The following is a 25857-nucleotide window of genomic DNA, read 5'->3' on the forward strand; positions in this document are numbered from 1 at the left end:
GCAGTTGCCTGCCTGCCAGCGTGTGTGCCAGGCCCACTTACCAACTAGTGCCACCACTCATATCTGTTGTAACAGTATTGTAAATTTGCAGTTGCTTGCCTGCCAGCGTGTGTGCCAGGCCCACTTGCCAACTAGTGCCACCACCACTCATATCTGTTTTAACAGTAGTGTACATTTAAAAAAATAAACTTTTTTGACTGTGAAACATCAGTCTGCTAGTGTAATCTAATTGCAGTTGCCTGCCTGCCAGCATGTGTGCGTTTCAGGGCCTGCCAGGGCACATTGTCACACTAGTGCAACTCATATCGGAACAGTAGTGTACATTTAAAAAAAGAAAAACTTTTTTGACTGTGAAATAATAGCAGTCAGTTTCCTTCACATGTGTGCGTTTCAGGGCCTGCCAGGGCACATTGTCACACTAGTGCAACTCATATCTGAACAGTAGTGTACATTTAAAAAAAAAAACTTTTTTGACTGTGAAATAATAGCAGTCAGTTTCCTTCACACATGTGCGTTTCAGGGCCTGCAAGGGCACATTGTCACACCAGTGCAACTCATATCTTGTGTAGTAACAGTAGTGTACATTTAAAAAAAAAAACACTTTTTTTTACTGTGAAATAATAGCAGTCAGTTTCCTTCACACGTGTGCGTTTCAGGGACTGCCAGCAGTTCCAAAATAATTTAAAAAGTATGCTTTACACAGCGTATAAGGGTGATGTCACAGCACAACGGGAATCTGACAGGGGAAGAGGTGAAAGTAATCCTCCTCCTCCCACGACCACGCCGGCAAGGACAGGACGCTTTACATACGTGTTGTTGATGGAGGACTTGCAGAGCTTTTTTTTTTTTTTATAAACAAAGTGTTTTTTTATTTGACATGTTACAACACAACAGAAACACACAAGAAAAATATTAACAAAATCTAGCATACAAACACACAAACATTTTATGTCAAAAACTGCTAAAATATAAAAACACAAACTTGCTATTGTCTTATTACTTTTAAATATCCCAGTAAACCATTTATGCTGTAAACTGTACATGAACATTTTTTTTGTGTCCGAAAGAAGAGTTCCATACAAAATGGCAGCTCACTATGCACAGATAAGTGTGCTTCACTAAATAATTAGAAGCAGTAATGGAAGACGCAATTAAAAAATGATCAATAAAATAAAAATAGAACCTTGTCTGCAATCCATGTTTTAGAAGGGCATACAAATAATATATAAAAGCAAATAGTATGTAAATACAATTGCTTCTCCAATTTAGTCTTCAGTAGAAACCTGTAAATCAATATTTTAATGATACAACATTTAAAAGGACATTAAAAGGGCATGTTATATTTCAACAGAACATAGGATTGAACTGGCTCTTCTATATAAATACAATTTTAATCCCAGCAAAGTGGTTAAATATGTAGTTAAAGCCCCATTCAGCAAGAAGTCTGTCATGTTCAGAAACGGCAACAGATGATTGGCTAGGTCGTGAAACCTACTGATTGTGGACCGGCTGTGCCCTGCACAGGAGCTGCATATAGAAGTGGGACTTTACCTATGCATTTAACCCTATCGTGAGAGATCAATAATATCAGTTAATAAAATGCAAGGGTCACTACATTGACATTTAAAAATATGGGCTGGTTCATTGTTTCTCCCACAGTGATTATCATTGGTAGTACATCTGAAAATGTTATGTCTGTTAAAAAGAAAGGTTCTTTTCACAAAATTAGGTTATTTTTCTCAGATGCAACTGTCACTATACATTTATACTGCAGAAATAGGTGTCTGCTAGGCCAAGGTAGGGGAGATGCAAGTACAAAGTAAAGACATTGATAAACATAAAAAATAACAAATAAAACATTTTCCAGCTAACACTGAAAGTTTAACAACTGTTTAAAATGACCAGTAAAGTCAAAATTACACCTCTATGATTCTGACAGAGCATGCAATATTAAACAACCTTTCAATTTACCTTTAATAATAATCTATAATGTGCCTTATTTTCTTGGCATACTTTGTTGAAGAGTAAACTTAGGCTCATGAGCAGCAATGCACTACTGGGAAGCTAGCTGGTGATTGGTGTTGGCGCATATAGGTTTTGTTCTAACAGCAAAAGTCAATCTATTTGAAACTCTTATTGCCGTCAATAGATTGATTATGGACTTAAGCTATGTGGGCTAATTTTGCCTTAGTTTTCCCCCAATCTCTATATAAGTTGGTATACAAACTAACTATATATATATATACAGTATATATTTATATATATACATACACATATGTGTTGGTGTGTATATATATTTTTTAGACCCAAACTGGAGGCCAGGGAATTTTTAGCATATCTTAATTCTAATTATAAGGGTCTTAAAGGGATAGTCTAGTCAAAACCAAACCTGCACGGTTCACATAGAACATGCAACTCCAAGCAACCCTCCAATCTACTTCCCTTTTCAACTTTTTAGTTTGCTCCTGTTGTCGATTTTTCTTCATTCTCTTGGCATCTCCACTTGAATTTAAGCCTAGGAGACAGCTCATCCCTGGTTCAGAACCTGGGCAGCGCCTGCCTACCGGTGGCTACATTTAGACACCAATCAGAAAGCACCACCCAGGTGCTGAACCAAAATCGTTCTAGCTCCCATACGCACATTCCTGCTTTTTCAAGCAAAGATAGCAAAAGAACGAAGAAAAATCGACAACAGGAGCAAACTAAAATGTTGCTCAAAATTATGTGCCCCATCCGAACCACGAAAGTTCAATCTCGACTTGACTATCCCCTTAAGTTTTACCAATGAGTATAATAAGATGATGATACCAGGATGTATCTTTGGAAGGTTAAAGTGAATGTAAATCTTCATGCCAAAGTGCCCGGTCCTTTTAAAAATCTGACCAAAAACAGGGGCACTCCCATGCGGAGCTTGCAGTTGTGCAAATGGACTGTTTGCGGTTGTTTGCGGTGCGTTAAACGGGGAGTTTGGTCTGTCACTATGAAGCGGGTGTAACCCTTACACTACCTGATCGATACAACATCATACCTGATGTTTTAAAGCACGTTATTCCAAACAATTTAGGAATGTTAGGTGATTTATGCCTTTTATGGATTAAAACCAGACTCTGCATCAACTGTGAAATTTTCTGTGGGAGTTTTACCATGGATCCCCCTCCGGCATGCCACAGTCCAGGTGTTAGTCCCCTTGAAACAACTTTTCCATCACTATTGTGGCCAGAAAGAGTCCCTGTGGGTTTTAAAATTCGCCTGCCCATTGAAGTCTATGGCGGTTCGCCCGTTTCGCTGGTTTGCGAACATTTGCGGAAGTTCGCGTTTGCCGTTCGCGAACGTAAAATTTTAGGTTTGCGACATCACTAATTGTTAGTTTTTCAGCTGGGGCAAAATCTACTCCACTGACTAGCTGTTACATGCGTATGATGTTCCCAATTGGCTCACAGGTCTGCTCATTAAAAATAATGCATTATCTGTACTGTGACATCTGGGAACACTGGTCAGAATTTTTTCCTGACTAATCACAGGAATCCTTCCCCCCCCCCCGCCAATTTTTTTTCTCTCTTTCTGTGCCTCTCTCTCCTTCCTTCTCTCCCTCCCATACCCCCTTCCTTACCTTATGAACGCTCTGAGTTATCCTATGAGATAGTAGATCTTATTTTTAAACAATGAGCAGTTTTCCAAGGAACTAACATATTGAGGCCCATTTATCAAGCTCCGTATGGAGCTTGAAGGGCCGTGTTTCTGGTGAGTCTCTAAAGACCGATGCTCCATAACCCTGTCCGCCTGCTCTGATGAGGCGGACAGGAATCGCCACAATTCAACCCGATCGAATACGATTGGGTTGATTGACACCTCCCTGCTGGCGGCTGATTGGCCGCGAGTCAGCAGGGGGCAGCGTTGCACCAGCAGCTCTTGTGAGCTGCTGGTGCAATGCTGAATACGGACAGCGTATTGCTCTCCACATTCAGCGAGGTCTTGCGGACCTAAACCGCACTGCCGGATCAGGTCTGCAAGACCTTTCATAAATAGGCCCCATTGACTGTACATCTTGAGAACCCTGAAGTGACAATAGGATATAATTTACTATCAAAAAACATTCCCCAAATTGGACAATAGACATAGAACCCCAATGTTGTTTTTCCCAATATCACTCTAACAGGTGAAACGAGTTTATAGGGAATCATACTCTTTTCCACATAAAGTAAACAAGGTATCACTAGCACAAGAACTTAGATAATCCTATCTACATCCTATACATCCTTGGACATACTGTTGTTAGTAATCATGTCATTGATCTCATATTGTTGTTTCCACATGTCGGATATTTGCATATGCATATGCTCATTACCTTAAAGGACCAGTAAATACACTAGATTTGCATAATCAACAAATGCATGATAACAAGACAATGCAATAGCACTTAGGGGCTGATTTACTATACCCCGAATGGGGCCAACTCGCCCTGTTTCCGCACGAGCCTTCAGGCTCGCTGGAAACAGGAGTTAAGAAGCAGCGGTCTTAAGACTGCAGCTCCTTAACTCATACGCTGCCTCTGTGGTGGCGTACAGCAATCTGCCCGATCGTGTACGATTGGGCTGATTGGCACCCCCTGCTAGCGGCTGATTGGCCACGAACCTGCAGGAGGCAGCATTGCACAAGCAGTTCACTAGAACTGCTTGTGCAATGCTGAATGAACAGCATATGCTGTCCACATTCAGCGATGTCTGGCGGACATGATACACTGCAGCCTATCATGTCCGCCAGGCATTGTTAAATCGGCCCCTTAGTCTAAACTTCAAATAACTAGTAGATTTTTTTATAACAAATTTTAAAGTTGTGTCTATTTCCACTTCCACTGCATCATGTGACAGCCATCAGCCAATCACAAAGGCATGCAGTATATGTATATTCTGTGAATTTTGCACATGCTCAGTAGGAGCTGGTGACTCACAAAGTGTAAATATAAAAAGAATATGCACATTTTGTTAATGAAAGTAAATTGGAAAGTTGTCTAAAATTGCTTCTCTATCTGAATCATGAAAGTTTAATTTTGACTTGAGTGTCCCTTTTATAAAAACCTTTTGATTAAAAAAAAAACAATGCATTGGCTGCTAAGCTTAATTTATGTATTTGATTAACCCCTTTGTTGGGTTAAACTCAATTACACACAAGCTTTTTGTTCACTACTAAAATATGACAGCATTTTAGTATTGTATTTTAAAGTACCATTTTATTTGCATTTTTTAAATAGCCCTGAATTAGCATTGTGTTGGAGGAATTGATTGATGGAGAGACGATCTAAAATAGAAAAGTAGAAAAATATTAACACAAAGGTAATAGACTAATGAAGGTAAAAACAGATTAAGTGAACAATAGAATGCTTATTTAACAACTGATAAATGTGAGAATTAAAAGGATTTTTAGAGATGAACTGTCGACATGTTTGCAGAAAAGAAACTGATTACAAAAACTGTGATGCATAATAATTGAATGCCTTGGCAATCAGCTTTTTGTATTATTACACACATAACTTTGAATGTCCTTGAGTTTTATATTACAGAAGCAATTCACCCATTATCAAAAATTTGCAATTTCTCTGCCAGTCACTGAATATTAAGAGCTTGATTTGATAAGTCTTTTATGCAACAACTTGCTCTGTGATCTTCCAAAAAGTTCCATTTACCTGAAACATTTTCTCAAAGAAAAAAAAAATGAATTGGTTAATTAAGGTTATTCCACAACAGTGCTCTTTTAAAAATGTTGCAAACCTGTAAAAAAAAATGAAATAAAATATGAAATTGTAATATTATCCACTAGAAAACTAAACCTAAAGGAATAATAAAAAAAATGTTAGAAGTCCGTAATAAAAGAATATTTTGGGACAAAACAAATCATTAGCATAACATTTCATTTTCAAATAACATGGATACTAAACAAAAAAATAATTAAATTCATTAAAGCTAATGTTTTTCCAGTTATCAATAAGTGTAAAGCTTTCAAAATGCTCCTATTGGTTGGTCAATTGATAGATAATGCAAGTTTAAATAAATTTATATACAAAGTGGCAGCCTGAGTGGAGCTGAAGTTAGTTTGATTGTGGGGAGCTTCTGTTTGGTTAAAGTATGTATTCTATAAAACAGTATTATATGCCTTAAAGGGACACTAAACCAATGTTATTCTTTCATTATTCAGATAGAGCATGCAATTTTAAGCAACTTTCTAATTTACACCTATTATAAATTTGTATTCGTTCTCTTGCTATCTTTATTGAAAAAACAGGAATGTAAGCATAGGAGCCGGCACATTTTTTGTGTAGCCCCTGCTGATTGGTGGCTAAATGTATCAAACCAATCAGCAAGCACTACCTAGGTGCTGAACCAAAAATTGGCTGGCTCATAACCTTACATTCCTTCTTTTTCAAATGATAATAGCAAGAGAATGAAGAAAAATTGATAATAGGAGTAAAATAGAAAGTTGCTTAAAATTTCATGCTCTATCTGAATCACACAAGAAATAATTTGGGTTTAGTATCCCTTTTAAACTTATATACAAAAGCTCCTCTAAATTCTCCTAATCAGATTCAAATTAAAGTAAATGTAAGAGAAGAGCGCCACACAACAGGACGTGTACTTAAACAGCAAATAAAGTGGTTATAAAATCATATTTAATATGCATACATATGATAAGAAACAATAAAGAAATAATATAAAATAAAATCAAACAATGATCCAAATGAGAATAAAAAACAAATAATGTCCCAAACTTTTTATTCTCATTAGGATCCCATTTATTTATTTTATTTTTATTGTTTCTTTTTTGTTTTTTATCATACATATGCATATTAAATATGATTTTATAACCACTTTATTTGCTGTTTAAGTACACGTCAGCCCTGTTGTGTTGCGCTCTTCTCTTACATTTATTAAAGTATTTATTGCCATTTCCTTCACTTAATTGTTGGTAGAAGATTACATTTAATACTTTATATACCCTGTTTATTTGGATAATGTAACTATCTCCTTTTTATAGGCAAGCAGTTTTCTTCCATCTCAGTTCTGTTTTTTAGAATATTAACCCAACCATTATTCTGATTATGACAAGCCTAGAGTTGTAAAATTTGTTCAGAAACGGACTTACATTTCTTTGGGTGCTTATTTCTACTATTCTACATATATAGGGATCATGAGTGACCCTCTTTACCTTTCTTCCACTTAAATGCCCCTCTATTTTACATTTTTATTATAAAAAAGAGTAAAAAAAGTGTAAGAAGAGAATACACTTACGTATCCTCTTAAAAAGACAGGAGTTTCAGCACTCAAAGAGTTAAATATAATAATAATAATAACAGTATCACACTTAGTACGTTCAAATAATTCTTAGTAATTTATTTTGGTTGTTTCCACTTAAGTGCATAAACTCAGCAGATAAGTCCTTCAAAAGAGACTGCATCCATAATAAATGGTTTATTGTTCCATTAATATGTTAATAGTACATTGTGTAATGTGAAAAATACACGTTAATAAAAAAGCATGGCCAGCTTATAAACAATTTACATGGATAGAAGTTGCAACACCCCTACCAGAGGGTAGCCCTGTACTCCAACAGGAATCTGCTACCTTGGTTTATAAATGGGGATCCATGCAAATGCGGTTTACATTAATAAATCAATGGTAACACGTCTCTCAGAGGATAACCAAATATTTGAATTGGAAACATGTTATTGTGAGAAAAAAGACCTGAGGATCTATGCCAGAGATTAAAGAACTATATATATATATATATATATATATATATATATATATATATATATATATATATATATATATATATATATATGCAAACAAACACCTAAACATATAGCCGTATATTATAACATGCCAATATTATTTACTAGATGAACAACACCCAAGCCAGAGGATAGCACCACTCTTAATAGAAGGTCAACGCTATCATGGTAGTCATAAGTGATCCATGTTCATTATCTAGTAAATACGTTGATATAGCAAACCATATGCAGTTATAAACTTAAAAAGCATACAGTATAAGTGCTAAGCCTAACACATGTAAAATGTATCATGTATTAAATGTCAAGTTCCCAAGGACTCCACCTTGTGCTGGTAAACATATCAGTTCAGTTAGATTCAGCACTTGTTGTCAGGTGTTGTGCTTATTAGTTTTAAAGCACCTTCGTTCTAAAGCAACCTTGTAACAAATGGCAAGTGAGTCCTCCACTCTGGGAACCAGTAGCAAAAAGTAAAGGCAAAGCATATTATTCAACCAACTGCACGCTTGTACATCCGTGTAAACTGGAAAGCCGCTCCAAGCTTGACAATACTGATGTCACACGCCAACGGCCGTTTCACCCCCCACGTGACATCATTGGGGCTTCCTCAGTTCCTTTACAGTTGTGTTTTGGGGTCTAAAAGAGTTCTCTGTTTATTTTTAGGGGAAATCTCTTTATTGTGATTACTGCTCTACTTTAAGTGGGCACTTAAACCTTGAACCATTACATAAGTTGAGGTTTATTGTATGTCTGTAATATGTGCATTACGAGTTACAAGCATATCATTAAGGAAATGTACAGGGAGTGCAGAATTATTAGGCAAATGAGTATTTTGACCACATCATCCTCTTTATGCATGTTGTCTTACTCCAAGCTGTATAGGCTCGAAAGCCTTCTACCAATTAAGCATATTAGGTGATGTGCATCTCTGTAATGAGAAGGGGTGTGGTCTAATGACATCAACACCCTATATCAGGTGTGCATAATTATTAGGCAACTTCCTTTCCTTTGGCAAAATGGGTCAAAAGAAGGACTTGACAGGCTCAGAAAAGTCAAAAATAGTGAGATATCTTGCAGAGGGATGCAGCACTCTTAAAATTGCAAAGCTTCTGAAGCGTGATCATCGAACAATCAAGCGTTTCATTCAAAATAGTCAACAGGGTCGCAAGAAGCGTGTGGAAAAACCAAGGCGCAAAATAACTGCCCATGAACTGAGAAAAGTCAAGTGTGCAGCTGCCAAGATGCCACTTGCCACCAGTTTGGCCATATTTCAGAGCTGCAACATCACTGGAGTGCCCAAAAGCACAAGGTGTGCAATACTCAGAGACATGGCCAAGGTAAGAAAGGCTGAAAGACGACCACCACTGAACAAGACACACAAGCTGAAAGACTGGGCCAAGAAATATCTCAAGACTGATTTTTCTAAGGTTTTATGGACTGATGAAATGAGAGTGAGTCTTGATGGGCCAGATGGATGGGCCCGTGGCTGGATTGGTAAAGGGGCAGAGAGCTCCAGTCCGACTCAGACGCCAGCAAGGTGGAGGTGGAGTACTGGTTTGGGCTGGTATCATCAAAGATGAGCTTGTGGGGCCTTTTCGGGTTGAGGAGCTCAAGCTCAACTCCCAGTCCTACTGCCAGTTTCTGGAAGACACCTTCTTCAAGCAGTGGTACAGGAAGAAGTCTGCATCCTTCAAGAAAAACATGATTTTCATGCAGGACAATGCTCCATCACACGCGTCCAAGTACTCCACAGCGTGGCTGGCAAGAAAGGGTATAAAATAAGAAAATCTAATGACATGGCCTCCTTGTTCACCTGATCTGAACCCCATTGAGAACCTGTGGTCCATCATCAAATGTGAGATTTACAAGGAGGGAAAACAGTACACCTCTCTGAACAGTGTCTGGGAGGCTGTGGTTGCTGCTGCACGCAATGTTGATGGTGAACAGATCAAAACACTGACAGAATCCATGGATGGCAGGCTTTTGAGTGTCCTTGCAAAGAAAGGTGGCTATATTGGTCACTGATTTGTTTTTGTTTTGTTTTTGAATGTCAGAAATGTATATTTGTGAATGTTGAGATGTTATATTGGTTTCACTGGTAAAAATAAATAATTGAAATGGGTATATATTTGTTTTTTGTTAAGTTGCCTAATAATTATGCACAGTAATAGTCACCTGCACACACAGATATCCCCCTAAAATAGCTATAACTAAAAACAAACTAAAAACTACTTCCAAAACTATTCAGCTTTGATATTAATGAGTTTTTTGGGTTCATTGAGAACATGGTTGTTGTTCAATAATAAAATTAATCCTCAAAAATACAACTTGCCTAATAATTCTGCACTCCCTGTATAGGTGTAATTCTATCTCTACTGCCTAATGTTAATTTGTGCTTTACAAAGTATGTATTTTTATGTGTGTATTTGCAAACTTTTAGAAATGTTATGCGTGTAATTTTTATTCTTTAACCTTAATAAATACATAAAATAAAAAAAATGAATTAAAGTTCTTTAGAATTATTTTAAAATGATCTTTGCATAGTTTATCCATAGGAACAGCTTTTTCAGTGGTTAACAAGGGAAACTCCTTTATTTATTTTGCTGGACACAACCTGCAAACATAAATGTCAAATATATTCATTTTACAGCATGAACACTTTATGTAAAAACAAAAATACATAAATAGATTATGCTTTTAAATATCCACATTTAGGTGCAATCAAGAAAAATATGGCTTTAACATAGCTAAATGGTGATCATAATTGAATTACGAATTATAGCCTAGATTAACACTGGAGTTGTAATTTTCACAAGATTTCTTTTTTTTTTATTATTAAATTTTTATTATACAAAAAGAAAAAAGAAAAATACAAGCAACACACATATAACACACATTTCTCCATACATGGAGATTACAGCATAAAAGAAGAATGTATAAGAAGGGACAAAAGCCCAATAGCCAAAACCCTTTCCCGGACAACTCAAAAAAAAAAAAAAAAACTACTTTTTTTTCACAAGATTTCTAACATCAATTGTGCTCAAGTGAAGTTCATACCACAAGTATACCGCAAGCATCACTGCGCTCATGTTACACGTTGAAAATAAAGTTTACTCACTGAAGTTTAAGTTCCATTTTATTTGTATTTATTTCTTTTTTGTATTGTAATTTTTATTAAGGTTTATACAATGCAATACAGGCATCAGTACATAGCAATAAGTCTTCCAACAAACAAAACCTTATTAAAAACAGCTATTATGACTAAACAAAGAAATACTGTCTACATGACTTTTCTAATAAAGCCAAAAGCTGTATAAGCCTTATATTGAACTACAACAGATTAAATTATTATTTGCATTAAAAAAAATAAAAGCGCAACAAAAAATTATGCCTGTATAGCCTCACAACTAAGAACAATAGATATTATAAACCTCATGTTTTTCACCATCCATACTTAACAGAGGCCACTTTTAGGCCTTTTGCAAACTCAAAAATCTATACTGTTAGGAGTTTGGTATATGGATAAAGGGAGCTTATCAAAGTACACCAAGTGACATGATTGGGCCCCAGCATAATATATGATATAGCAAAATATGCTTGTATATATGTAACTGAGACTATAGTATTTTTCAACTTCATCATTTACTCATGCATATCAGAAATTGGGCTATAGTAAAGTAGGTAGTCTCCATATACTACAGATCTAGTTAGGTAACTCTAAGTAGGATATAATAAGAGTACAATCATTTCTTAGGTTTCATGTAAATGGATAGATATATGCCAGTAGGCCACAATGTAGGTTAAGTCTATACTCATTAACATCAGAGAAAATGAGGATATTCACAGTAAAAGTCTGAGGGCTATATGCCTTATAAAAGTCTATTGAATATAAAGGAGGCAAAAACTCAAATATAGCTATCAGCCCTCATAATAAATTCTCAGTAGGTGCTACTTTAGTAATTACTTTAATTATAATAGTTGGTGGGATTAAATGCTCATATATATCATCTAATAAAGCAGAATACAATAAAGCCTCAGGAGACTGGATAAGCAGCACCAAAGTGAATCTCTCTGTATATATAAGTAAATTGTAAATGATAAAAATATAAGCTATAACTTAGGTAGTTGAGAGGGATAAGGCAGGCCATAAAGCAACTAGCTAAACTGCATGAGCAGAGCCAATTTATCTGCGTAAATCATACAGGAAATCGAGCTGGTTAATTCCTAAATGCTGAGACATCATTAGTTGAAGATTAGGTTTATGTTAGTTTGTTAGGGGGCAGGGACCACATAAAAAAACACTATGTAAAACTCAAAACTATATTTCTCAAATTAAGTTTAAATATATACTACAGTGTCCATAAAATCTAACTCCTCGTATCTGTTGCATTCAGCATATCAAATGCCTCACATCAAACTGCTACCTCACGCCTTGTCTCTGCCAGACAGTTCCCTCTAACACGGTATTAGGTATCTGGCCCTCAGCTTCAAAGTCAGTTAGATTCTTTAGAAAGTGACCTGCCATAGGAAATTTAGTCCCGGTCACAGGGTAGGGGAACGCTATAAAAAAAAAAACTTTGTTGTGCCATATAGACATAGTGTCAGGGTTATGGCCTCTCTAACAGGATGGAGCCCAATGGCAGGAGAAGCGGGAAGCTGGACAGATTGCATAGCAATAGACTGGAACCTCAAATATATAGGAGAGTTCTGTTTATTAGGAGAAAGTTACACAGGCAGATAATGAGTAAGTCTTGAAACAGATTATACAGGTAAACCGGTACAGGTTAGTGTTAACTGGAGAAAACTGTACAAACCAGTTTAGCTGATGTCAGCAGTTCAGGCACAAGTTCAGACAGACAATAGTTAAGTTCTGAAGTGCCCACTTCAAACCCAAGGACTGGAATGCCCCTTTGGCACAAAGCAAGTGAGTGCACACTTCAAGCAAGGGATACCAGGGTGCTGAATACAGCAGCAGACTGGGCCAGAACTGAAGACTGGTCAACAAATATAACAGAGGGCAATAAGGTACTGGATCTGGGAAACTGCAACAGAGAAATTCCAAGCAAAAATACTAACCAAGACAAATGCAGAAACAAGGTCAGGTCAATCCAAGATTCAAAGGCAGGCAGCAAGAATCAAATCCACATATAGGCAAGGTCACAGCCAGGAAATCCAGCAACAAATGAAATGAAACCAGGAACACAAACACAGGAAAGTCTCCAATGCCAGAGCAAGAGTACAGCTGCTCTATATATAGTTAGAGTGCACCACCCTGATTGGCTGGCGTCCAGAGAGGGTGGAACGTGGAGACACACCTTCTGATGATAATATTGTTCCACAAACTCCTACAAGTAAACATTCTCTAGAGGCACAACCAGAGCAAGTCGGACTCTGAACCTTGACTCCCTGGTTCTATCCCAGGCAGGGTACAGTGAGGGAAGTCATCAGTGGCATCCCAGATATGCAGTTTGCATTTTGGCATGTCAGAGCTTCTGGGATTCTAACAGTAGCTTTTGGGATACTGACATGTAGGTATTGTGTTGCTATAGTACCTAAGTCCAGCATTGTGGTGCAGGTTGCGGTCCAACTGTCAGATTTGTTTATTTGTAGAGAAAGGGCTATGTAAAAAAAACAACAAATAAGAATGTCCACATAGAGACTAATCCTGTAACAAATGTGGATAGACTGAAATGTTGGCACTGAAATGCTGGTGATTTAAACACCACATCTGATTTAGAATATAGGTGTAAAAAAATGGTAAAAATAATGCATAGGATTAATCATTAATCCCTATATGGCTCTATACCCTAAACATATGCTGTTGCATCATTATAGTAACAATTTTGCACAATTACCCTGTTTTGATTGGTACAATTCTGGGCCAATACTTTATTGGTGCATTATATGTCCTAGTTTAAATATTTGCCCTGGTAGTCCTTTTATATATATATTTAATAAATATCAAATTCGTTAACGAAACACATATATTTGTGCTATTTTCAAAAAAACGAATATCCAAACGAATGCACCATGAAATTTAAAGAAGACAAAGAAATACTGGAAAAATTCATCAGTATTCATTTGTTTCCTTTAAATTAACGTAGAGGTTAAAAATACTTACCTCTAGCATGCTGGAGAGCTGCGCTAATCCTAACCCTTCTGCATAGAGCCCCAGGGGAACGCTAATAGAAGGCTTAGCACAACAGATCCCAAGGCCTGCACTAAAGGCAATGGTCCTTTAGCTCAGGCCCTGAGATCCACCTCGCTAAGCCTCTATATTAAGAAGGGTCAGTATTAGCGTGGCTCTCCAGCGTGCTAGAGGTAAATATAACGCTACAGGTGAACTTTTTCACCTGTAGCAAAAGAACATTTAAATTTGTTTAAAAAAATGTTTCATGGACATTAAGTATTTATTTAGTTTAAAGGGACAGTTAAGTCAAATTAAAATTTCATGATTCATATATGGCATGACATTTTAAACAACTTTCCAATTTACTTTTATCATCAAATTTGCATTGTTCCCTTGGTATTCTTTCTTGAAAGGCCTCCTCTTATCTCAGTGCTTTTTTACAGTTTTTCACAGTGAAACACTGCTAGTTCATGTGTGTCATATAGATAATATTGTACTCACCCCCTGTGGAGTCAGCACTGATTAGCTAAAATGCAAGTCTGTCAACAGAAATGAGATAAAGGGCAGTTTGCAGAGGTTTAGCTACAAGGTTATCACAGAGGTAAAAAGTGTATTAATATAACAGTGTGGGTTATGCAAAACTTGTGGATGGGTAATAAAGGGATGATCTATCTTTTAAACAATAAAACATTTCAAGTAGACTGTTCTACAAAAACGAATACCGAATAGCACAGCAGCCGAATATTCAGAAAACTAAATTTTCTGAGTACTCCGTCTAAATGATTTGGCTGAACCAATTTTTTTTGTTAGATATTTAATAATACGATCACAGTGTTCTTTACACTCAAATCCATATTACAAGTGGCGCACTGTTCATTTGTGCTAACTTGTGGTAATTTACACTTTACAATTTACAACATGACTATCAAACACAAAAGGCTCCTTCAAATGCGGGAGATGTCAAGCTTGTAACAATATATTACCAACAAAAACATTTATTCATCCAGCGACACAATGCAAATATCCTATCCCATATTTTCTAAACTGTAGATCTAGGATGGTTGTGTACGTAGCAATGTGCAGCTGTCCTTAGATCTATGTAGGAAAAACAATCAGAGAGTTACGTACAAAAATCTTGGAACACATGGGGGATATAAAATGTAACAGAGCAGTCCCAGTGGCTGAGCATAGGAATAATGTTCATGAAATCGAGTGATGACAAAACACGCCTACAAGCTAACACCGACTTTGCCGTGTGGTAACCATGGCGACCTTGAATGCTACAAATAGACGCACTAGATGCGAGGCCAGAACCTAACCCTGACGAAGTCACGTAATCGTGATGAAACGCGTAATCGTGATGAATTGTGGATGTTTAAATATCATGTAAACGACCCTTTGATACACTGATACATTGATATATATGTAAACAGAGAGCAGTACCATATTTCAAGGAAATTGTTTATGTGGTGGTTTGACTAAGATATATAGTTACTGACTGATAAGAAATTAAATCATCACTACCATCTAAACATAGGTGGGCTATAAAATAATAAATAGTTACTATCCAATGGATGTCTTGAAGATATTGATAATCATTATATGAGGGAATATAAAGTAACTTTATATATTTATAGTGGAGGTGAACTCCTATGTATTCAGCGGTAGTAGAAACAAGTTGTTAAACTACACAACAAACTATCATTTTTGCACGTGTATGCCATAAGCCCGTGGCCCATTTTAAAATGTCCCCTTGTTTGTATCCGTCCTGTATTTCTGACTAGTGATGTTGCTAAATGGTAGTATTGAGAGTTAAAGGGATACAAAACCCAATTTTTTTATTTCATGATTCAGATAGAGCATGAGATTTTAAGCACCTTTCTAATTTACTCCTATTATCAATTTTTCTTTGTTCTCATGCTATCTTGATTTGAAAAAGCAGTACTGTAAGTTTTAGAGACAGACCATTTTTTGTTCAGCACATGGGTAGAACTTGCTGATTTGTGGCTAAATGTAGCAAACCAATCAGCAGCTCTACCAAGGTGCTGAACTAAAAAATGGGCCGGCTCCTAACCTTTTATTACTGCTTTTTCAAATCAAGATAACATGAGAACAAAGAAAAATTGATAATAGGAGTAAATTAGAAAGTTGCTTAAAATTGCATGCTCTATCTGAATCATGAAAGAAAAAATGAGGGGTTAGTATCCCTTTAACCCTTTGATCAGATAACAGGAAGGAATTATATGTATTCACCCTTGTTTACTTTTCTTGAAGGAATTTTAATATGGTTATCAATAAAGTTTAAATTTTTAATATGTGTATATTTTTTCAATTCTCCACAACCTACATATTGTTTATATAATACTGTGCTCAATTCAGCATAGTGGAGACATTTGTCCCTGAATTTTGTTAATTGGTCATTTACACTCCCCATATTTTCTATGAGTAGCTTTCAGTGGTAATATGCGCTCAAATTACAAGTTGAAAGTAAATGTAATCACGCAAATGCAATTGCATTTATCGCTCAAACTGAAAGGTTGTGTAAAGAGTTTATCCGGAGGAAACAGTTGCACTTTACTACTCTATTAACCCCTAAACCCCCACCCCAACATTGCAAACTACCTCTTTACGCTATTAACCCCTAAACCACCACACCCCCACGCAAAGTAAAGCTTTCTACACTATTAATGCTTAAACCTCCAGCCCACACATTGCAAAGTCTGCACTACACTATTAACCCCTAAACTGCCAGCCCCCCACATTGCAAAGTCAGCACTACACTATTAACCCCTAAACTGCCAGCCCCCCACATCACAAAGTCTGCACTACACAATTAACCCCTAAACCACTACCCCCCACCGCAAAGGGATTTTAGGGTGTTACTTTGCATTGGGGGAGCTTGTGGTTTAGGGGTTAATAGTGTAGGTTACTTTGTGATGTGGGGGGCTGGCGATTTAGGGGTTATTAGTATACAATGTAAGTTTGTGATGTGGGAGGCTGGCAGTTTAGTGATTATTAGTGTACATAGGTAGTTTCTGATGCAGGGGGCTAACGGTTTAGGGGTTAATAGTGTAGTGCAGTCTTTGCGGTGGGTTATGTGCTGGTTTAGCGGTTATTAGAGAATATGAGAAGAAAATTAAAGTGAAGGTAAACTTTGGTGAATGAAAGGTAGATGGCGCTATCTGCCATTTTCCATTTGTTCTAAACAGTCACAGAGGAGAGACTGTGGGAAGGCTGCGGTCTTATCTAAAAGGAGAGTATCAGTTCTTGTTGTTACATTTAAGTGTTTTTTCCATCTAGCACTGTATTTTGTATCTTTGGTGAATGAAAGCCTGTTTTTTAAAAATACTATTAAAAACAGGAACTTTCATTCAACAAAGTTTACAAAGCAGCCGTTTTGTTAAAAAAATTACCTTTTCTTCTTTTCACTGCTACAGCGGCTTCCCCCACATAGAGATTCTCTATTCACACTTCAGCAATGACTAATCCGGCTTCCTCCAATCACAGCATGGCCTCAGGCAATGACCACCCTGGGGGGAAAGCTGTGATTGGAGGAAGCAGGATTAGTCATTGCTGATGTGTGAATAGAGAATCTCTATGTGGGGGAAGCTGCTGTAGCAGTGAAAAGAAAAAAAGGTAATTTTTTTAACAAAACGGCTGCTTTGTAAACTTTGATGAATGAAAGTGCACGGGCTTTCATTCACCAAAGTTTACCTTCACTTTAAGCAGAGCATTTTACCTGCTCTGGCCACCACCACCACATAAGTCCTAGGACAGTGTGATTAGACCAATTAGATTAGACTACTTCCTGGTCAAGGCAACAACCTTCATCATTTGTCAAATGTGATCCATGAACACTGTATTTTAGGTATATTTAACCCTATACGAAATTCCAGATATAGTAAAGGAAGCATAAATTCAACAGGCAATATTTCAACTTATGCCTGAAAACTATGTGTGGCACCTTATTTTATTAGGGATTTCATTTATCAATTGTTTATTATGCAAACAAGGAACAATAACAGCATACAGAAGAGGTGAGTCAGGAGGGAGCAGCATAATAGGTTCAGCCTGAGACAGCATGAAGCTTAAATTCCCTTCTGCTCTTAGCTATTCTTGCTGGACATAACATGACAAGTCCAGAAGGACTTCCTAGTTGCTCCTATTTTTAACCACTGTTTTACTAAAAAGAATTACAACTGTTAAAGTTTTTTGGGGGAAAACAATGGTAGAGATGATTCACATGTGTATGGTTAAGTGGGAACTGTGAGAACAAAGTATCTTATTAACATCTTACCTTTGATCTGTATACAGGGAGTGCAGAATTATTAGGCAAGTTGTATTTTTGAGGATTAATTTTATTGTTGAACAACAACCATGTTCTCAATGAACCCAAAAAACTCATTAATATCAAAGCTGAATAGTTTTGGAAGTAGTTTTTAGTTTGTTTTTAGTTATAGCTATTTTAGGGGGATATCTGTGTGTGCAGGTGACTATTACTGTGCATAATTATTAGGCAACTTAACAAAAAACAAATATATACCCATTTCAATTATTTATTTTTACCAGTGAAACCAATATAACATCTCAACATTCACAAATATACATTTCTGACATTCAAAAACAAAACAAAAACAAATCAGTGACCAATATAGCCACCTTTCTTTGCAAGGACACTCAAAAGCCTGCCATCCATGGATTCTGTCAGTGTTTTGATCTGTTCACCATCAACATTGCGTGCAGCAGCAACCACAGCCTCCCAGACACTGTTCATAGAGGTGTACTGTTTTCCCTCCTTGTAAATCTCACATTTGATGATGGACCACAGGTTCTCAATGGGGGTTCAGATCAGTTGAACAAGGAGGCCATGTCATTAGATTTTCTTCTTTTATACCCTTTCTTGCCAGCCACGCTGTGGAGTACTTGGACCCGTGTGATGGAGCATTGTCCTGCATGAAAATCATGTTTTTCTTGAAGGGATGCAGACCTCTTCCTGTACCACTGCTTGAAGAAGGTGTCTTCCAGAAACTGGCAGTAGGACTGGGAGTTGAGCTTGACTCCATCCTCAACCCGAAAAGGCCCCACAAGCTCATCTTTGATGATACCAGCCCAAACCAGTACTCCACCTCCACCTTGCTGGCGTCTGAGTCGGACTGGAGCTCTCTGCCCTTTACCAATCCAGCCACGGGCCCATCCATCTGGCCCATCAAGACTCACTCTCATTTCATCAGTCCATAAAACCTTAGAAAAATCAGTCTTGAGATATTTCTTGGCCCAGTCTTGACGTTTCAGCTTGTGTGTCTTGTTCAGTGGTGGTCGTCTTTCAGCCTTTCTTACCTTGGCCATGTCTCTGAGTATTGCACACCTTGTGCTTTTGGGCACTCTAGTGATGTTGCAGCTCTGAAATATGGCCAAACTGGTGGCAAGTGGCATCTTGGCAGCTGCACGCTTGACTTTTCTCAGTTCATGGGCAGTTATTTTTGCGCCTTGGTTTTTTCCACACGCTTCTTGCGACCCTGTTGACTATTTTGAATGAAACGCTTGATTGTTCGATGATCACCGCTTCAGAAGCTTTGCAATTTTAAGAGTGCTGCATCCCTCTGCAAGATATCTCACTATTTTTGACTTTTCTGAGCCTGTCAAGTCCTTCTTTTGACCCATTTTGCCAAAGGAAAGGAAGTTGCCTAATAATTATGCACACCTGATATAGGGTGTTGATGTCATTAGACCACACCCCTTCTCATTACAGAGATGCACAATTGCACATCACCTAATATGCTTAATTGGTAGTAGGCTTTCGAGCCTATACAGCTTGGAGTAAGACAACATGCATAAAGAGGATGATGTGGTCAAAATACTCATTTGCCTAATAATTCTGCACTCCCTGTACTTATTATTTTTAAAATCACCTCATTCCATTTGTTTTGCATATAAGGCGAACATCATTGCAAGGGTCAACAAAGAGAGAGATTTTCTTGGCAAGACCAAATAGTAGCGATTACAAGTGGTGCATTAAAGTTAGATCGGGTCACAATAAGCAATATTGCGACAACACTAACCTGCATGTGTATTGCAAATTGAAAGTAAAACTAAATTTGCACAAGTGAAGTGTAAGGGTTAAAAATGTATATATACACTTTGGATCCCTTTCCATTTCAATAGCTCAAAACTTAAAAACTCATTTTGAATCAATTTTAATATTTTATAATGTGTTTTACTATGTATTTAATGTATTATATATATTATAATTTACCTTCACTTAGGATGAAAAAAGCAATACATAAGCATTGTGATCCAACACTTCACAAAGCAGTTGGTGTACGTCCTCTGATTGGATTCAGGAGGGGTAAGAGTCTAAAAGACTTATTGGTTAAGAACAGACCCCATTGGATGTTATATTCAAAGGAGTTGGGAAACAAAGATGGGATGCTATCGCTCTGATGGATGTGTGACCTGTAACAGCCTAATATTTGGTGATTCATTTGGGCACCTGCGTACTGGAAGAAGGATGATGTCAAAGCATAGGTTAACATGCTCATCATCTATGGTGGTATACATCATTAAATGCCCGTGTGGGCTGATGTATGTGGGCAAGATGGAGCACCCCCTGAAGGACAGAATTGCAAACAATAAATCCACTATAAGGCAAGCAATCAAAACAGGCTCAAGTGAGCATCCAGTGGCATCACATTTTTTGGAAGCTAGGCATGGAGTAGCTGACTTAAGATGTATGCCAATAGATCAAGTAAAGAGGCATCCAAGAGGAGGCAACACTAAAAGACAGCTCCTCTGCAGGGAGAATTAATGGATTTATAGATTGCAGGACCCTATTTTCCGTGGGGGTCTGAATAGACAGGTACCCCTGTCGTGCTGTTTGAATAAAAGATAGTGTAAATGATACTAAGGTTTATATACTACTGTCTATTTAAAGGGTGGTTTTAGATAGGTGATCACACTTTTAGTCCCAGTAGATAGGACAGGTAGTTTAATAGCACTATCACTGCTCCGCAATGTTATGAATATTAACTGATTTTATATACTTTGTTTCTTTGTTAAACTGCAAGTGATGTTAATAATCCAGGTCTGAATAAATAGGATTGAGTAATTAAGCGCATCACACTATTGGTACATTTTCGTTTATATTCTTTGTTTATCTAATTTGGTTGCCAACATTATAGTACTATGTTTTGTATACGGTTGCTATGGTAACTGCTATGAAGGAACATAAAAGATGGTTCCTAAGATCTGAAAACTAAGAACACAGCCAGACCCGGAACAGGTATGATGTTACTTTTGGTATTACGTATTACGTAGCATATAAACGCAACTGAAAATGTGAGTTTTGTTTGATGTATGTATTTATTTGTTTGTTTACAGATATGTTATAATGCTGTTCCCTTGAGAAAGGTCTGATTCCAAGACCGAAATGTTGGGATTTTAGGCATTGAATACCGGACTGTACTGGAAATAAAAGTATTTTGTTGAAGAGTGCATGGTATTTGTTTTATTATATATAGAAATACATATTTAAAAAAAAAAAACATTTTCTTCTATGTGAATGACATTTGAACGTAAATTATTCATAACTATCAGAAGTTAATGCAGTCGCGATATTCGAAGTACTGAAGTTATTGCGCATCGCGTTTCACTTGCAGGCAAACAATTTACTATAAACCATAATACAAGTGTTAACCTGCCCGCATTAAAAGTTTACTTTCAGCAGTGTTTATGAGTGAGTGAAACTTTTTTATAGAGCATCATTTGTAATCTGGTCATAAGTAAAACTCTCTAAGGATTCAGGATCCTACATTCAGCATTAAAAGAATTGTGAAGTTCCTGAAAGTTTTCAAAGTACATTTTGCTAAATATTTTTAGTAACTCAATAGGGCCATTCCTATGGCCCTATTGAGGCCATATGTATCTATAAATATATCTATTTATCTATCTATGTATTTATCTATCTATGTACATGCAAGCCTATTTCCTGAAAATTGTTTAGTGCCCAGGAAGCATGTGACATCTGATTTATAGAAAAAAAATGTTTTATATTCAAATAAAAAAAATGTAGCCCCTGCTATACAATTGAGCTGACTGCAAAGTCCAAAATTAATTCTCAAAACAATCAACAACAGAAATAATTGTAAAGTATGTTTAGAAGTCCTTGATGTCACATGCCTTTTCAGCATCATCAGATATGCAAATAAATCCATACTATGAAAACGTATTCATTGTGGTTAGGTCTGCTGTTGATTTTTTTTTTTTTTACATTTCACCAAAATCAAAATTAAACTTTCACAAATCAGATGGAGCATGCAATTTTAAACAACTTTCCAATTTACTTCTATTAACAAAATGTGCACAGTCTTTTTATATTTACACTTTTTGAGACACCAGCTCCTACTGAGCATGTGCAAGATTTCACAGCATATACGTATATGCATTTGTGATTGGCTGATGGATGTCACATGATACAGGGGAGTGGAAATAGACAAAACTTTGAAATTTGTCAAAAAAAATCTGCTAATTTGAAGTTCAGACTAAGTGCTATTGCATTGTCTTTGTATCATGCATTTGTTGGTTATGCAAATCTACTGTATTTACAGGTCCTTTAACTGTCAGACCCATTATATCTGCTTCTATTAAAGGTCCTCCATTGCTCCATTAAAATTAAATTTCTACATTGAACACATTAGCTATTTTCTGCCATGGAGTACTTTGGATTCTGATACTACATTTTTTTTAATTAACTTTGAGCTATGTAATATTAAAGGGACACTGAACCCAATTTTGTTATTTCATGATTCAGATAGAGCATGCAATTTTAAGCAACTTTGTAATTTACTCCTATTATCAATTTTTCTTCATTCTCTTAATATCTTTATTTGAAAAGCAAGAATATAATTTTAGAAGCCGGCCTATTTTTGGTTCACAACCTGGGTAGTTCTTGCTGATTGGTGGCTAAATTCACTCACCAATAAACAAGTGCTGTCCAGCGTGCTGAACCAAAAATTGTCTCCTTAACTTAAATGCCTTCTTTTTCAAATAAATATAGCAAGAGAACGAAGAAAAATTGATAATAGGAGTAAATAAGAAAGTTGCTTAAAATGGCACGCTCTACCTGAATCCCGAAAAAAAATTGGGTTTAGTATCCCTTTAAGACAAACATAGTTGAATGTGGTGATTCCTTTGTGTCTTTCAGAATTGTACATTAAGTAATTTCTTCTGAATAATTTTGTATTTCTCATTTAAAGCTAATAATGTCTAATTTTTCTTTTCATTACATTTCCTGACACATTGGTTTAAGATTTTGAAAATATCAAATACATAAATTATATGCATGATTAAGCTTATGATTATTGTGTTTTATATTTCACAATTTTAAATTATTAATGAAACATAGTTATGGATTTAAATGAGAAGTTCAGAAATTCTTTAATGCCTTAACATGTCATTGTAAAATATATTTTTTATTATTATTATTTTTATTAATATACCCCCTTTTTCCTTTCTTTTACTGTATTCTTCAGAATATGGATTATTTTTTAATGTTATATAAATTATTGAGTAGCAATTATCCCATGTCTGTTAAAGATCCACTACAGGGAGTGCAGAATTATTAGGCAAGTTGTATTTTTGAGGATTCATTTTATTATTGAACAACAACCATGTTCTCAATGAACCCAAAAAACGCATTAATATCAAAGCTGAATAGTTTTGGAAGTAGTTTTTAGTTTGTTTTTAGTTATAGCTATTTTAGGGGGATATCTGTGTGTGCAGGTGACTATTACTGTGCATAATTATTAGGCAACTTAACAAAAAACAAATATATACCCATTTCAATTATTTATTTTTACCAGTGAAACCAATATAACATCTCAACATTCACAAATATACATTTCTGACATTCAAAAACAAAACAAAAACAAATCAGTGACCAATATAGCCACCTTTCTTTGCAAGGACACTCAAAAGCCTGCCATCCATGGATTCTGTCAGTGTTTTGATCTGTTCACCATCAACATTGCGTGCAGCAGCAACCACAGCCTCCCAGACACTGTTCATAGAGGTGTACTGTTTTCCCTCCTTGTACATCTCACATTTGATGATGGACCACAGGTTCTCAATGGGGTTCAGATCAGGTGAACAAGGAGGCCATGTCATTAGATTTTCTTCTTTTATACCCTTTCTTGCCAGCCACGCTGTGGAGTACTTGGACGCGTGTGATGGAGCATTGTCCTGCATGAAAATCATGTTTTTCTTGAAGGATGCAGACTTCTTCCTGTACCACTGCTTGAAGAAGGTGTCTTCCAGAAACTGGCAGTAGGACTGGGAGTTGAGCTTGACTCCATCCTCAACCTGAAAAGGCCCCACAAGCTCATCTTTGATGATACCAGCCCAAACCAGTACTCCACCTCCACCTTGCTGGCGATCTGAGTTGGACTGGAGCTCTCTGCCCTTTACCAATCCAGCCATGGGCCCATCCATCTGGCCCATCAAGACTCACTCTCATTTCATCAGTCCATAAAACCTTAGAAAAATCAGTCTTGAGATATTTCTTGGCCCAGTCTTGACGTTTCAGCTTGTGTGTCTTGTTCAGTGGTGGTCGTCTTTCAGCCTTTCTTACCTTGGCCATGTCTCTGAGTATTGCACACCTTGTGCTTTTGGGCACTCCAGTGATGTTGCAGCTCTGAAATATGGCCAAACTGGTGGCAAGTGGCATCTTGGCAGCTGCACGCTTGACTTTTCTCAGTTCATGGGCAGTTATTTTGCGCCTTGGTTTTTACACACGCTTCTTGCGACCCTGTTGACTATTTTGAATGAAACGCTTGATTGTTCGATGATCACGCTTCAGAAGCTTTGCAATTTTAAGAGTGCTGCATCCCTCTGCAAGATATCTCACTATTTTTGACTTTTCTGAGCCTGTCAAGTCCTTCTTTTGACCCATTTTGCCAAAGGAAAGGAAGTTGCCTAATAATTATGCACACCTGATATAGGGTGTTGATGTCATTAGACCACACCCCTTCTCATTACAGAGATGCACATCACCTAATATGCTTAATTGGTAGTAGGCTTTCGAGCCTATACAGCTTGGAGTAAGACAACATGCATAAAGAGGATGATGTGGTCAAAACACTCATTTGCCTAATAATTCTGCACTCCCTGTAGATATTTACAAGCTATTTCATTTCAAAACACCATTTCATTGAAGATACCTGATATCCGGGAGTTATGATTTTATATTTCCCACATTTCACAATTTCTCTTTTCCTGAATACTCATTTGAGAGATGTTATATAATATCCAGCAAAATTAAAACTGATTTAAAATAATTAGGGTAAATAGTTCAAAGAGCATGAATGATTCCCATGTAAACTATAGAAATAAAGATATGAATATAAGAATCATCAGCACCAGATGAAAATAGAGGTCATTTTTCTTGAAATCACTGATGATAGTGTACCAAATTCTTACTTACAATATACATAAATCAAATATTTGTCTTTCCATCTCAAGAAAACTAAAGACGTGAAGTCAATCTGAATTTATTAGCAGTGTGCCCAGTTAAATACAGATAGGGCTCCTATTTTATTTCTTGAAATGCTTATAATGAAAAAATACAGACCTGCTCTTTAGTGGTGGAGGAAAGGAATGAAGATGAAAAGTGCTTGTTTGTTGCAGCTAACAGATTATTCAAGGGGATTGCTGTACTGTCCCGCTTAAGTCCTTCACATACCATGACATGATTAAGGGTCTGGGGGAGGTCTGAAATGTTGTCCTGCTTGTTTGTTGCAGCTAACAGAGCATTCAAGGCGCTTGCTTTACTGTCCCACTTAAACGCTTATAATACCATTACATGATAATGAGTCTTTGGTCCCAATGATCAAAAATACTAAAAGGCGGCAAAATATTCCCAATGGATCCGCCGCTATGTCGAACAAGCCTGTCG

This window comes from Bombina bombina, chromosome 3 (assembly GCF_027579735.1).
Source record: "Bombina bombina isolate aBomBom1 chromosome 3, aBomBom1.pri, whole genome shotgun sequence".
NCBI lineage: Eukaryota > Metazoa > Chordata > Amphibia > Anura > Bombinatoridae > Bombina > Bombina bombina.